The sequence below is a fragment of the Agelaius phoeniceus genome, chromosome 2, assembly GCF_051311805.1.
Source record: "Agelaius phoeniceus isolate bAgePho1 chromosome 2, bAgePho1.hap1, whole genome shotgun sequence".
In the NCBI taxonomy this organism is placed as follows: domain Eukaryota; kingdom Metazoa; phylum Chordata; class Aves; order Passeriformes; family Icteridae; genus Agelaius; species Agelaius phoeniceus.
In genome coordinates this window covers 63,157,398-63,171,513 of record NC_135266.1, presented here as the reverse complement: position 1 = coordinate 63,171,513, position 14,116 = coordinate 63,157,398, and the positions used below count along the sequence as shown (strand labels likewise).

Genomic DNA, 14,116 nt, shown 5'->3' with positions numbered 1-14,116 from the left:
GATTAATCAATTACTTTGCTTCAACCTACACATGTCAGATCTCATTTCATTCTCATATACTTTACATCAGTGATTATTTGAAGAAGGAAAGTACAGAGGAAGTACAGAGGAAGAAGTGTATGTTGCTGTGTGCAACTAAATTTTATACTGAATACCACAATATTGTTATCATGAAACTGAAAGATCAGTATTAGATTGCCTTCCCTTTTTCTACAAACAAAAACTTAAATATAAATCTACTTAAAATTTAATACAAAAGTACTGGGAAAGGAAAGCAGAAAAAAAGAAAGCAAAATTTCTACAAGATTTTCTAAATGATGCTAAATCTCTAAATTATATTTGTCTGAATCATGGTCAGTCAATATCCCAGCAGATGGTGCCTGACAATTTCAATCCTGTTATGAACAGTATCACCAAAACCATTCAGTCTTCTGCATTGTGCAAAATCTAGCACACAGGGATAGTTGCTGCCAAATCCTTAGTTACCTTCTCACTTTTGTCACATATATTATTTTTGAGACCACAGGGCAGAAATTAGAAACAGAAGTTCATGGTCTTCCTGTACTATGAAACAAAGCAATTTTATTGAATGTTTGCCCACAGTAAAGGACCACAATGATTCTGAAAGCAGCACCATAAATAACAGAGAGGTGGTAAAATAGTGTCAAGAGGCTTTCATTTTAGCCAAAAGTAGATCAATGTACTTAGAACTTTAACACTGATCAAAAGATAAGATGAGACATCATCAGATTTCACTGGTTTTAGCAGGTCAGAAGAGTGTTCAAATTATTAGCTAGATAAAAAAGGGACACTTTGTAAAACTGCAAACCACAGGAAACCAGATACTGATCTTCACATTAGCACTGAACTCAGTTTTCCTGAGGCACTGTGTGAGCAAGCAGCTCTCATCTCCAAGGAATGCTCTCTGCTCAGGTAGCTGAGGAAGACTCAGGCATATTCCCAGTTAGCTTATTGCTAACAAGAGGTTAAAGAGATCCTGCCAACATTGTACATCACTGAGCACCTTAAAACTGGAAGTAGATAATTAGCAGCTGATAATTTAATAGAGATTCCTGAGCAGTGCCTGGAAGTTCTCTAGGAGGGAGGCTCAGCTTACAGGTCATCTTGTCAATCACTTTTACCCTAAAATAAAGAACCAACCAGACTAAATAACCATGTGGAATGGGCATAATGGCACTGATTTCATAAACTGCAATATTTCACAAAAAAAGCTACTAAATATATTTACAGAATTCTATGAGATGGGAGATATTGTAGCACTCTCTTAATACCGAAAATCCTTTCATACACACTTTTTCAGAAAAGGACATTCAAAGGTAAATGAAGGCTCCCTAAGACAAGCCCCTTCATTGTTGGAAATCTAGTGTCATTAATATACTCTAAGAAAACAAAATGAGAAATTATTAAATCTTCAATTAAGCACTATCAGATATATTATAATTATATAAAAGCAATACCATGCAAGATGAATTGTTAAACCACTAAGAGAAACAGTGGATAAAGGAAAATTATTTAATATAGAGTATTATAAAATTACAGATGTTTCAGTCAAGAGTAATATGCCATTATGAGATGGTCAGATGCTTTCCTGTCACTGGTAAGTGCTGTTTCCACTTTCATATTACATACCTGAGGTAATGCCAACAGACCACAGGGGGCCCTTAAAAAGACTACAGACCACTTGGCAAGAGGGTTTGTAGACCCCATAAGATAGGGGGGCTACAAATACATCCCATTGTAGCTAGACTCTTTTTGCTTTTTAAAGCTGCTCTAATTTATCTCTGCAGTTTGCAGAGAAAATTCAGCAGACAGAAAACCCTCAGGCTAAAAAAAATACTTTCTTCCATCAAATTCCATTTAACTTTGTTTGAGTTATAAACTGTTAAAAACCACAAGATCCCCATTAAATCTTGAAAACCTCAAGAAAACTTATTTCCAGCAAAGTGACAAAACAAGTTTAAAAAGAGGGAAGGAAGAGGATGTATTTGTTTATTGCACTGCCAAGGAGCACCAGTGGGCTCTGGGAGACACCAGACCATGGGAGCCTGCATCGGGTCTGGTTGCTCTGGTCACACCTCTGGCCAGCTGGAGCACTGCACCACTGTGCCAGTAAGGCTGAGTCCCACAGGATAGCCTGCTCCTGAGGAGGTAAAGGTTAAGGTTATAAATATTCCTTTCAGGTTTTTTCTTAAAAAAAAAAAGCTAAATTTATAACCCCTGAATAATCTTGGTTCTCTAATTAATTCTTCACATCCATCATGATATAGTCTACTTTTATTCCTCTGAGCTATTTTTTCCCTTGTTGTGATCCAATTCATCCCACGTAGTGTAATGATATTCCTTGCAGAGGGGAAAGAATTGTGATAGCACATGCAGCCATGATGTGATTATTCCTGCATTCAGTGGCCATGTAATGCAATGCTGATCAGGTGTTTTTCCCCCCACTACAACATACATAAATACTGGTGAATCATTATGCATTTGGTGAATTTTCTTTTATATTCTGAGCATTTTCTTCTAACTTCCTGTTTTTGATGTGTCACAGAGTGTTTTGTTTCATTTGGTTTTGTCTATAAACTTCCCTGCAGTCAGAACTATTGTGTCATTTAATCAATGCCCCTAGCATCATAAAAATTTTATTACATTTTTCTCACTACTAGCATACATTAAAATGTTGCAGCTATCTTAAGTGATGAGCTAACAGAACTTTTATTGTGAGATTACTTCCTCTTTGAGACTTTACTGATGGAAATTTTTGCCTGATAAAAAACGTTTCTTTAATTTTTTTTTTAAATTCATATTTCTGCCTTACAACTCCTTGCTTTTGTTTCTCTCTTTTTAAAGCACCTTCACCAGGTTCACTGCTTTATACTACTCAAAACTTGGCAGGCAGTAAAGTTTTCAGTTAATCAGCATATACACAAATTAAAGCTTTAATTTAAGTTTAAAGCTTTTAATTTAGCTCCTTGAATATTTTCTCCCAAGTACCAGGCATTTTGACAGTGATGTTGCAGGGCTCAGACACTGCTAAGTTCTTATGAACAATTAATCTGAGCTCATAATTTAGCTTCAGAGCATTCAAAAATCAGAATTCAACTACAACTGAGTAAGACTGCAACCTGCAACCACTGTTAAAAAAGTAAAGGCAGACAGAAGATTATTACAGGCAATTTTAAGATAGCTAGTGAGCCTTACTTTAAGAGATTTTTTAACACTTTCCTTTCTTGTATCAGTGAAAGGAAGATGAATCAATCATGAAACCTGGCCAGAAGAACAGAGAGTCATGTAGCTCTCAGATAAGCAGTGGTTTCAGCATAGAATTCAGCACCATAAAATGTACTTTTAAACGAAAATTTTAAAAAAGGTTGTGGAATCCCCCTCACTGGGGGGAAGAACCATTCAAGGACCATTTGTATGCAATCCTGGGTAATGTCCTTTGGGATGAACAGGGAGGTTGGACCAGGTGACCCACTGTGGTCCCTTCCCACCTGACCCATTCTGTGGACACAACCACAGGACCTCCCAAAAGGAAACATCGGTTATTCTAATACGGCTCTGAAATGCACACTTGAAATTAAGAGATCACAGACAAGGCTTCATGTTTGAACCTTTAGAAAACCTTTAGACCATTGTATGGCATTTATATGCAAAACATCCCTTCATTTACAAGTCAGACAGATTGCACAGAAGTGAGAAGCTCCTAAAAAGACTAATGAAGAGCTGTGCCCTACATGGATTTCAGATATTATAAACCTTTACTGAAAAGGTTTAGTACACAGTGTGTGCAGAGAAGAGCTTTGAACCTGGGAATAAACCCTTTTACTTGTAGAAGTGAAAGGTCTTTGGCAGATGTCTTACCAGAAACTCGATATTTCTGTCCAATTTCTTCAGCTTATGAGGACAGAAGGACTCCAGCCCCATCAAGCTCAGTACATTGGCTGTCAGCCTGTCCTTGGTTGATGAGGAAGCTGGAGACAGGAGAAGTGATGGGCTCGCTTCATATTCAACCTCCAAGCAAAGCATTTTAGAGACAACTGGGGTGGAAGATAATAATATGAAGAAGAAAAATTTGAAAATTGCCTCAAAATTTTGCTGTCAAATCAAAAAACCCATCAAAAAGTTAGGAAGAGCTGAGGGAATTATAACTCCATGGGGACTTTGTACAACTGGAGTGGAACTGTCTGTTTCTGAAGATGGCTCCCATTCCTCCAAACCCCACAGGTGTCTGAGGGGAGGGCCTCAAACATCAGATCTCAAACATCAGTTTAAATCTACAGAGGACACTTAAAACCAAAGGATATAGCACTTCCTTATAAATTGTTTACAAAAATTATTCCACCTGCCACAGCAATGCAGAAAGCAAAGAACTGCATCTGAATTTATATCACGCATGCAACATTTCTTATCTGAAGAGTTCTTTATGCACAATGTTCATCAAATGCAGAGTTAACTACTGTCTGTATCACAAAAGGTATTTGTTATCCCCACATACTGTGGACTGGAGGGACTGATTATATTGAAGTAGGAATCTGCATATTGATTGCACATTGATTAGAAGCAGTTGATGACACTGCTTTGTCGTGTGGTTGATGACAGTAGAGATCGTGATAACAACATTTTATCAATTAATCAAGATATAGTCCTTAAGCTGAATCAGACAAACAAGCATTCCTGGAATTTGTATAGACGTGACTTGGTATGGTTCAGTAGAGAAAGCAATAGCTCCCATAAGACTTAATGTACTTAACAGGAACACATTTTCTTAAAATTTTCTAAAATTGCTTGTAGGCATGTACATGATGATAATAAATTCCTAACATGAGACAAAAGAAAACTTTTGAAACACGTAGCCGAAGAAAAGAAAACAGCCATCACAGATCTCTACCATATATTGCACACAATTTTTTGAAAGCAGGTCACTCTAATTTGACAAGAGAATGAATAATATTATTTCAAGTTTTCCGTAAAATGTTTTATCATCTTCAGAAGAGAACAATTCCAGGCATCCTTCACAAAATATTAACCTGCTGTTCAATTGAGAAGGATTTTAAAGTGAACATAGAAACTGGCAAACTTTTTTCTATGGCCACTGATGATGCAAACCATGGATATACAAAAATGTTTATGATAAACTGTTTGTTACTGCATGATCAACATGGGAATATTTCGTGATGTTCAGGACACTGAGAGAACTGAAAGAAATGCTTGAAAATGTGAAAAGTGTGTACTGCACTCCACTAGCTTCAATTTGGTCATAAATCATCTGTGACAACATTATGACTCTACTGCTAATGATGACTTTGGGATACACCTTTCTGCCCACAGATAAATGGAGAAGGATAACAAATGGCTTCTTGCCAATTGCCTTCACCTATACAACACAGCAATGCATGCAAAAGATAAATCGACAGATACAACTTGGACTGTGTAGCAAGGATTTTGACTTTTTTTCCTGGAATTCCAAGTTTCAAAACCACTGGAGGTCCTAAATTTGGTCAGTCTGAAGCAGAGAGGTAGGGTAGCCTGCACTGTGGATCTTTGCACGTCTTGTGATTGACAAAATATTAAAATGGTTTTCTGTTAGATGGAGTTCCTACAGAATGGTGGGAATTTCTGCCTTGAAACTTTTAAGTTATTTAAAAATTGTACATTTTGGGAAGAAGAAGACAAATTTTTGGTGGCTTTCATTTCTCTCAAAAACTGAACAGCTCTTACAACCCATCCAAAATTATAATACTCCATATGTGATGAAGTTTATGAACTCATAGAAAAGTAAAATATAATAGAAAAAACATCAGGTTTGTTGGTCAAGAATGCCATTCCTATTTAAAAGCATGACATGACAAAGCAGGTGGAAGTGAAAAATTATTTAGAGACATAAAATCCATATAAATTTCTCTTTAAATTGAGGAAAAACAATGTATCATCCTAATCTATTCACTTCCTTAAAAAATACAATTACTTTTTAAGGAAGACATAAAGATTCCTGAAAGGTTGAAACCTGACAAAAAGCTAGATCATAAAAATATATACATGTAAAAAAAATGGTGTATTGAACAATTCAGTAAGAGATTTATACATATTTCAGGAATTTTACATTAGAAAATAGATAATATTCAACCTTCAAATCTTGTTTCAGTTTATTAAACCATATGGGCTAAGAACCACTTTATTATGTCTAGCTTAAGCTATACCCAGATTAGTTCTTCCAGCTTTGAGGGGATTGTTTCAGTGAACTAGTTTCTTTCCAGTTCTTAGATATCCATTCCATAAAGCTGTCTGCTCTACTCTGTTCTTCATTTTTGCCATCAGTAAATGTTTCACTAAGATATTTTCTCAAGCAGAAACATTGTCTGTAGAGTTATCAGCTTTTTATAGAAATCCCATTTATTTATATCTCTCTGTAATGTATCCATGTTAGCTTTTCATTGCATATGGGGAAAACGAGGAACTTTTGTGTTGACAGATTCCATGCAATGTACTGACATTAATGGAATGTGAAACACGTGGGCATAAAAGCAAACTAAATGAAAATGGCTCTTAACATGTGTGTTTATTTTGCTAGCACATGGTTTGAGAAAATGCACATTGATTTCAAATGTCTGTGCAAAAAATCATCTGGTTTTGTGCAACAAGTTTTAAGCCTTGTTGACAGAAACATCTAATGGACACACAGCTGCAGCAAGGAGAGGAAAAGGAGTGGCTTTTGTTGTAGAAAATAAGATAAAAACACCAAATAGGATAATTTTCATTTTCTCCACTCCCACTGCTTACTTTTCTTTTCATACATGTTAGCACACTTCTTGTATATAAACGTAAAGACAAATATATATGTTTCTTTGAAATAAAAATAAATAAATGAAAGCACCTGAACTTGGAGTTTTAATTTTAGTTCCTCCAAAGGTGTTCACAAGCTCCACTGACACAAAAGCTCCATCTCTGACTGCTTGGTACAGAGCCCAGTGCTGTGTGCCAGGTGCCAGGAGCACACTCAGGTTGGTGTGAGGAGGCTTTTCTGCCTCCCTCTCTGCAGATGCCACAGGACTCTGGAAAAAGGGACAAGAACAGGCACTCCCTGTAGTCATCCTTCAGGAGAAACTTAACTTGGTGGCAGACCCATGGCAACAGATTTTCCATCATGCCTTTTATGCAGCAAAACAGCTCTGGTACTAAACCTCTTCTTGCAGCTGGGCTTAACTTTGTGAGAACTCTTACAGGGAGCAAAGTCATCCTCTTTGACAGAGAAAGATCCCCAAAGAGAACTCGAGTACATGCATGGAGGGAAGTGATTAGAACTCATATTTCAAAGCTCTCTACATAAGGACTGAGGGATTCTCTCTTTGTAGTTGCATGCTTATTCTTTTTCCCTCACTGAAGAAAAAGGAAATGTGAAATACATTCCTAAAGCCTGACAGTAACTACATTTTCAACTTACTCAGGTTTACAGAGGGGCAGGTAGCAGATCTGTGACTTCAAGCTAAGGCCAAGTTCTGTCTAATGTTTTCCTGTGCAGCTGTGATTTGGAAAAACAATACCTCCCAGAACTTGCAATGCAGGTTGTTGTTCCTTGTGCATGCTCACTGAGATTAATTTGACCAGAATTAGTTGTTTAATCTAAAGGTTTCTAGCTAGTTTTACCCCAAACTTATCCCATTATAATTTAGGAAGTTCTGCTCAGCTGAAGAATTAATAGGGAGGACGAAGGAAGACAAACAGTCAGGGGAGTGATGGTGTAGGTTAAGAGCTTGAAGCAGGTGTGAGAAGCCCAGTTAGCACCCAACAACAGAAAAAACTATACTTAAACCCACACTCAAAAGAAAAATTAAGAGCATTTGCAACAGTGTGATTTACCATTCTCTAACCAAGACAAAAGAAAAAAAAAAGGAATATAAAAGTTGGCAGAAGAAAAGCAGCTGCTGAGGTAAGCACTCTCAGACTCAAAGGAAAAACTGGAAAAATTATAAAAGTGGTCAGAACAAAGAAACTGTGACACCTGGACCAGAAAGCTGAATGCACACACAGCCTGTGGCTTGGTACTCATGTATCCCTTGGCATTCCATGCACACCAAATACCCACTGCTCCCACCAGACAAGTCAGGTGATATTATTATCACTGCTTAGTTTTGTGTAATTTTTTGTTGTTCCCAGAAAGTTTCTCCACTAGATTTTTACTATCTTAACCTTCACTACCAACTGTTTGATTACTTGCTATCTGGGTTTATCCCTTCTACCACAGCCATGACAGTGAAGCAGAGAAAAAAGGGTGAGAGACCAGAAGAGGAACAGCTTAGGTGAGGGCAGAGTTTCTTTCTAAAGGGAAAAGTTGTAGGTGAGAAAATAGTAACTGTAGGACAGTGTTCAGTCAGTGGAGAGAAGTTTTAAGTGCAAATTAAAGCTCAGAAATAAGTGTAACTCTGAAAGTGGGGTTGATGCCAATTAAATAGAAATGCAGTCTGAAACTCTCTGCAGAAGAAACAACGGTTCCACAGCTCTGTCACCAAAGTCTGTTTCCTTCACTAGAAGATGCCTTTCTCATTAAAAAAGCCACACTGCCTTGTTCTCATCTCAAAATAACTCAAAATTTTCTTCCTTTGGTTATGACTGTTCTGTCCTTTGTCATGGCAGGAAACCGAGTTAAACTGAGTTGCTGTTGTAATTTTCTGGAGTCAATTTGAGGTTCATGAATGTACATCAGGGAGAAAAATATAGAGCACCATGGGGTATTAGCGTGGACTCTGTGAGTAATATCCCCTCCTCTCCACATCTATCCCAAAATAGTGCCAGAAAAAAAGCCCAGAACACTACCAGTACTTATGACTATTGAACTTATAACCTCGATTTCTCAAGCAATTTACAGATGATGGAAATGCACGTAACAGCTCCAAAATCCAGCCTCCAAAATTATCTCTGCCACTTTTGACCATATGTGTCCTAAATATCACTTGTTTTCTTCTATGAAAATTATGATTAGGAGACTCGGTGAGCCCTATATTTTTTAAATTACTCCACAATTATTTCCCTCTGTTTGCTACTTTGTAGCTCTTACTATTTCCTGTGGCACGAATCTCCATTCCCTGTCAAAGGACTTCGTTACAGCTTTGCCTTATAAGACCCTGACTGGAGATTACACCAGGATATACAGCCAGGTAGAACCAGGGATCAGCTTGTAAACAGACCACTTGTTGGTCTGTTTACCACTCTGTCACTGTCTCTGTTAACAAAGGAAGGACATTACAGAAAAAAAAACCAAAACCTGGGAGGTTATAGTAGGTTAGAAACTGACTATGAATAAAAAACATACTGCTGCAAGAAACTTCAATCCCATTGTGTGATGTATAAACATCATAAGTGGCAAAGGATGAAATTTTTCTGTTCCACACAGTACTGTTGAGAACCTGTCTGGAGTACAAATTTGTAAAAATATCATGAAGATCACAGAAGAAAGTAACACTGTTTCTGAGAGCTTTAGAAAGCAGACTGATACGAAATTGTTTTCAAGAATTTTGTTGCTTCTATCTAGAAGAGAGAGACATAAAGAAAAAGAGAAATAGAGGTCAAATGTTTCCCACATCTTCCAAAATAAACAATTTTCATAAAGGACTGCAATCAATGGTTTCATTTTGCACCAGGCATGGAATGGAAGCTTCTTTGCCACAGAAGAGAAATAATCAAATATAAGAGGAAAACACCTTCCAAAGGTAGTGGTCTGGTAAAACATGGGTACTAAGAATATATGGCACTTCCAAAGCAGTGCAAGAACATGCACCTAATCTTCCCCACAGAAGGAAGGTGGATAAAAGGACTTCTTCAACACCCTTACAGGATTAATATTTTCTTTAGTTTGTGCACAACATAAATTCTACACGCCAAACTTTAGAGTATCCCACCAAGCTACCCCCACAGCCAATTCAAAAATGTTGCTGTCATCACCAGAAGCCCCTAGACAGATTTCATTCATCAAATATCTGTTGGTATTAGCTGCCAACTAGACAGCTGTCCCAGTAAAGTCCTCCCTTTCATGGTTCCTCTTCTTTTGCTGGCAATGTTTCATACTAGTCTAGTACATATTGTATATAATCACATTTTTCTCCTCATTTCCGCTTATAGAAATTTGCTGTCTTCACAGAACTCAAGCACCTTTTGCTTTATTTTGTACTGTATATAATATAAATATATTATCTCTATAAACCATATGTTAAGCTGACTTTTACAATGGAACAGCTGCCTTGGGTTTGGTGGGATGGTTCAAAGAGCTCTCAAGAGCACTTATTCTAAAATCACTGGAGCAGGTTTGCATTCCTCTGACAGAGCCCCCAGTAAATGTTCAGCAAGCACATACCTACTCATGATGTGATGTGAGCCAGGTGTTAAGAGGAAAACAGGATGGACATTTGAATGGGGAGGTGTTGTTTCAGTGACTGATACTGAAAAGGAATTATTTTTAAGCAGGAGGTGTTGATTGCTGCTTTAGTCCCAGTCTAGATTTTAACAAAATTGTGTCACATGCACAGCATTTTCATGCCTTAGCTTTCTGACTGAAAAAAGGATTAAAAGAAAAAATAATGTATAATGTACTCCTAAGGATTTATCCTGTAAATCTGTGGTACCCAAGCTCAGCTGAGATCTGTAGTCAACATCTTAAACCCCTTATCACCTATAGTGTTCACACACAAATTATATTCCCTCCAATCTCATAAATTCCAATTAGCTTTAACTCTGATGCCTTACAGTTTCTGATTAAGCAGATCATAGTATCTACTTTGCTGCAGAATCCCTCAAGAAGGAAAGTAGAGCATTTGAATGATAGTCTGATATAACATTAATAGCCTACAAGCATTATGTTCAGAGCTGATATCCTTAATTAAGAAAATTACAGTTGTCCCACTTGAAAGCTCCTAAGAAATAATAGGACAGATAAAAGTTAAACATTTACAAAATTAAAGCAGCTCTTTAGCAATGTAGTTTTGATGACTTCCCTTAAGAAAAATTCTTATCACAAATGTATTTTGTGCTAGTGTAGTTCAACAGAAATTCAGGAGCTAGCATCTGAATTATATGCTTATGGTTTTAACTGGAAAAGTACTGAAGGGTTTACTGCATTGCTTCTATGACATGTTGCCTGCAACCTGGGGAACCTCCTTTTCTTTAAGTTATTATTTAGTCTTCCTTTATCTAATGCTGCCTTTAAAGGTACAAAAGCCAGCTCCTTCTCACATTTTACAGTTGGTGCCATTAAAGACAATGATCTGCCATACTCTGTGCTTTCTTCCCTTCTGTTCTAGGCTTGTCCTTTTTATCCCCAGCCTTTATGTTATGGCTACCAATTTGCTTTGTATTTCTTGCAGGCAAACCTTTGTGATTTTTTTCACCTATGCAGATTTACTCTGTTCCTCAGACAGGCTTTTTGAGTGCTACCTTGGAAATTCAATTTGAATTTTCCTGGGCTAAACTCAGTTTGACTGTATATTCCCAAATATTTTTTCAGCATTACAGCATTCTGACTATCTTCTTAACTCAAAGAGAGGCCTATCCTGTGTCAACAACAATAACATCCATTTCCACTACTGTAACTCAAAGCCAGACTGCTTGCCACATCTGTCTGCACTGAAGCAAACCCTCCAGAATGATTTAGTATTCTTGCAGACATGTAGGATGCTATATACACAAAGAGTGATGTGCAACACGTTGAGCTGGTTTTAAAAGTATCCTTTCCATAGGAAGTGTTGACCAAAAATTTAAGAACCAATATATTTTTACTTTATATAAAGCAAAACCTATAATGCATGGATTCTTTGCCATCACCTTCTTCACTTGTTTTTCTTCACTTTCTCTCTCCTTCTTTCTGCTGGAAAAAAAAGTAGGGGAAAGAGTGAATAGGAAGCAGTGGAGTAAATGGGGCAATTTCTCCAATTTTCCTCCTTCTAAAAAGTCTCATTCTCTGTTTTCTTGCTCTTCCTCAGCCTATCACAAGCACAATTTTAAAATAGAAAGGAAGAAAGTAGAACAAGTCCTGGATCTTTTCTTTTTAATTTTCCCTCTCCCTTACCACTAGGAAGGGGAATAAACTAAAGAGATGCACATAAGAATGAAGGGATCTTCCATATTTTCAAGACAATCTACGCCAAAATCTTCCCAAATTAAATTAACTTATTCAATTCTGCTCATGGATATCTCTAAGGTACAAGATACAGTTGTTTTCCTTTAAGTAAAGTGAGCAACTTGAGATGTTACTTTATGTCTGAAGTTTGACTTTGATATTCATTAAAGCTCTTCTCCTTCCAAAGGTGACAGAGAAACAGCAGCTGTGGACAGCTTAGTTACAGCTGAATCTGCAGTAATGCCTTCTGCAGGAATCCCCCTATCTTTAATATTCATGGAGTTTTTACCCTCTGACTGTCTCTCTTCTCAAATTCAATTTGCCCTCAGCTCTTTGCAGCACGACACATCTCCCCAAGGAATTCACCTCTGTGTTTCAGAGGGATATTTGGCTTCCCTACATGCACAGAGATTGCATCTCCTCTGCTGCATCAGGAGATGCTCAGATCTGTGTGGGAACTGGATTTGTTGTGCATTCAGTGGTTGCTCTGTGAAAGATTCCTAAGCTATGGAAGAGCAAGGATCAACAAGGAGTCCATCTTCAGGAGAGCAGGGCAGAAATTCAACCCCGTTGCTCTTGGGATGGGTGGCTAACACAGCCACCTGTTTGTGGCCACACCAAAGCAGGGAATATTCTGGCAATGGGGCCCCCCACAGCTCCTGCCATCCTTTTCCCTATGCAACCTGCATTGGTGTCAGACACCCACAACACCAGACAAGCACACAATGGAGACCTGCAGCTCCAAAGCACTGAGCAATGAGCTCTGGATATTTATGGTCCCCACCGATGCAGCATCCCCAGTGCTGGGCAGTGCAGGTATCAGGCACAGCTCACAGCTGGGTGGGTGACAGAGGGAGGTTTGTGCTGCAGGCTAAAGGCAAAAGTACAGTTTGGGGTCACATCTGTACTTTCCCCCAGGACTTCCCAGAGGATGGCATCTGCCAAAACACAGGCATATGTTCTGTTAGCCAGTGTCAGCAAGCTGTGTGGTGATGGCCACATTTCTCCTTTCAGAAGCAGAGGACTTTATCATAGTAAATGACTACAGTACTAAAGCAAAAATCATTAATTGGTCAAACCCCTCTGAAGAATTAGATCTGAATTTCTATTTGTCTACTTTCTTGGAGGAAAAAATAATGAAAACTAATGCTATTTCTTTAGCTAGGACAGAAAACAACTGACAAAATTATTCTGAATGTTGAGAGATTTTTCTTTCTTATAACATTATAGCAAACTTTCTCAAACTGAAAATGTTAGTGAAAATGCAATGTAGTTCTGCTTGCTCTGCTATAAAGAACAGTAATTCCTCCCAGGAGAGGACAACAGCACTCCAAGAACTTTTGCTGTCCTAGATACAAGGTTTCAGCTATCACCTGGCAGCAGTGATATATTCAGGAATATATTCGGGAATCTTTGCTAGAAGGGAGAGAAAAGAGCAAACACCTGCAACTCCCATGAGATGTTCTTGACACCTGTTGCAAGGAATTAATAAGAAGTGATTTCATCCCACAGCTTCTATGTTCCAGTTGAATTGTCTGTGGTTTCCAAGAACTACTGGGACTGCGTGTCTGGAGGGTCAGTTTTTTAATTACATTTATTTTCAAGTTCATAAGTCTCAAACATATTTTCAACTGTCTTCCTTAGACCACTACCAAGGGGATTATCTTCTGCACAATAAATATGATCTGGTTTCAGCCACCAGGACACAAGACTGGGGCCTAAGGCTGAGCAGGTCAGAGAGGAACAGCCACCCACAAACCCCAACATTAGTGCAGCATTGTTTTGGGAGTGGAGCAGCACCAGGCAAGTCTGAGGTACTCTAGGGCCTGGTGACAGTCAGAGAAAAGGCTGAAATTACTGGCCAGCTCTTCCAAGCTGCCTCTAGCACAGCTCTGAATGTCTCACCTGGACCGGTGATCTGAGTGAATTCAGCGAGTGAATTAATTTCTTTATGAGTCAGAATTGATCAACTGCTCTACAGAAGCAGGTACAGAAACA

At 38.1% G+C, this 14,116-nt stretch overlaps 1 long non-coding RNA gene across 2 annotated transcripts in view; it reads right to left on the bottom strand.

The window, feature by feature from the left end:
- The window catches only part of LOC143693352 (uncharacterized), a 150,946-nt gene that overhangs the window by 116,468 nt on the left and 20,362 nt on the right, over positions 1-14,116 (bottom strand). The window contains exon 3 of one of the 2 annotated variants that reach the window (XR_013180916.1): positions 3,880-4,055. The exons of the other annotated variant lie outside the window; for it this stretch is intronic. This is a non-coding gene — a long non-coding RNA (uncharacterized LOC143693352). The remainder of the gene's footprint in view (positions 1-3,879; positions 4,056-14,116) is intronic. 2 annotated transcript variants of the gene reach the window in all.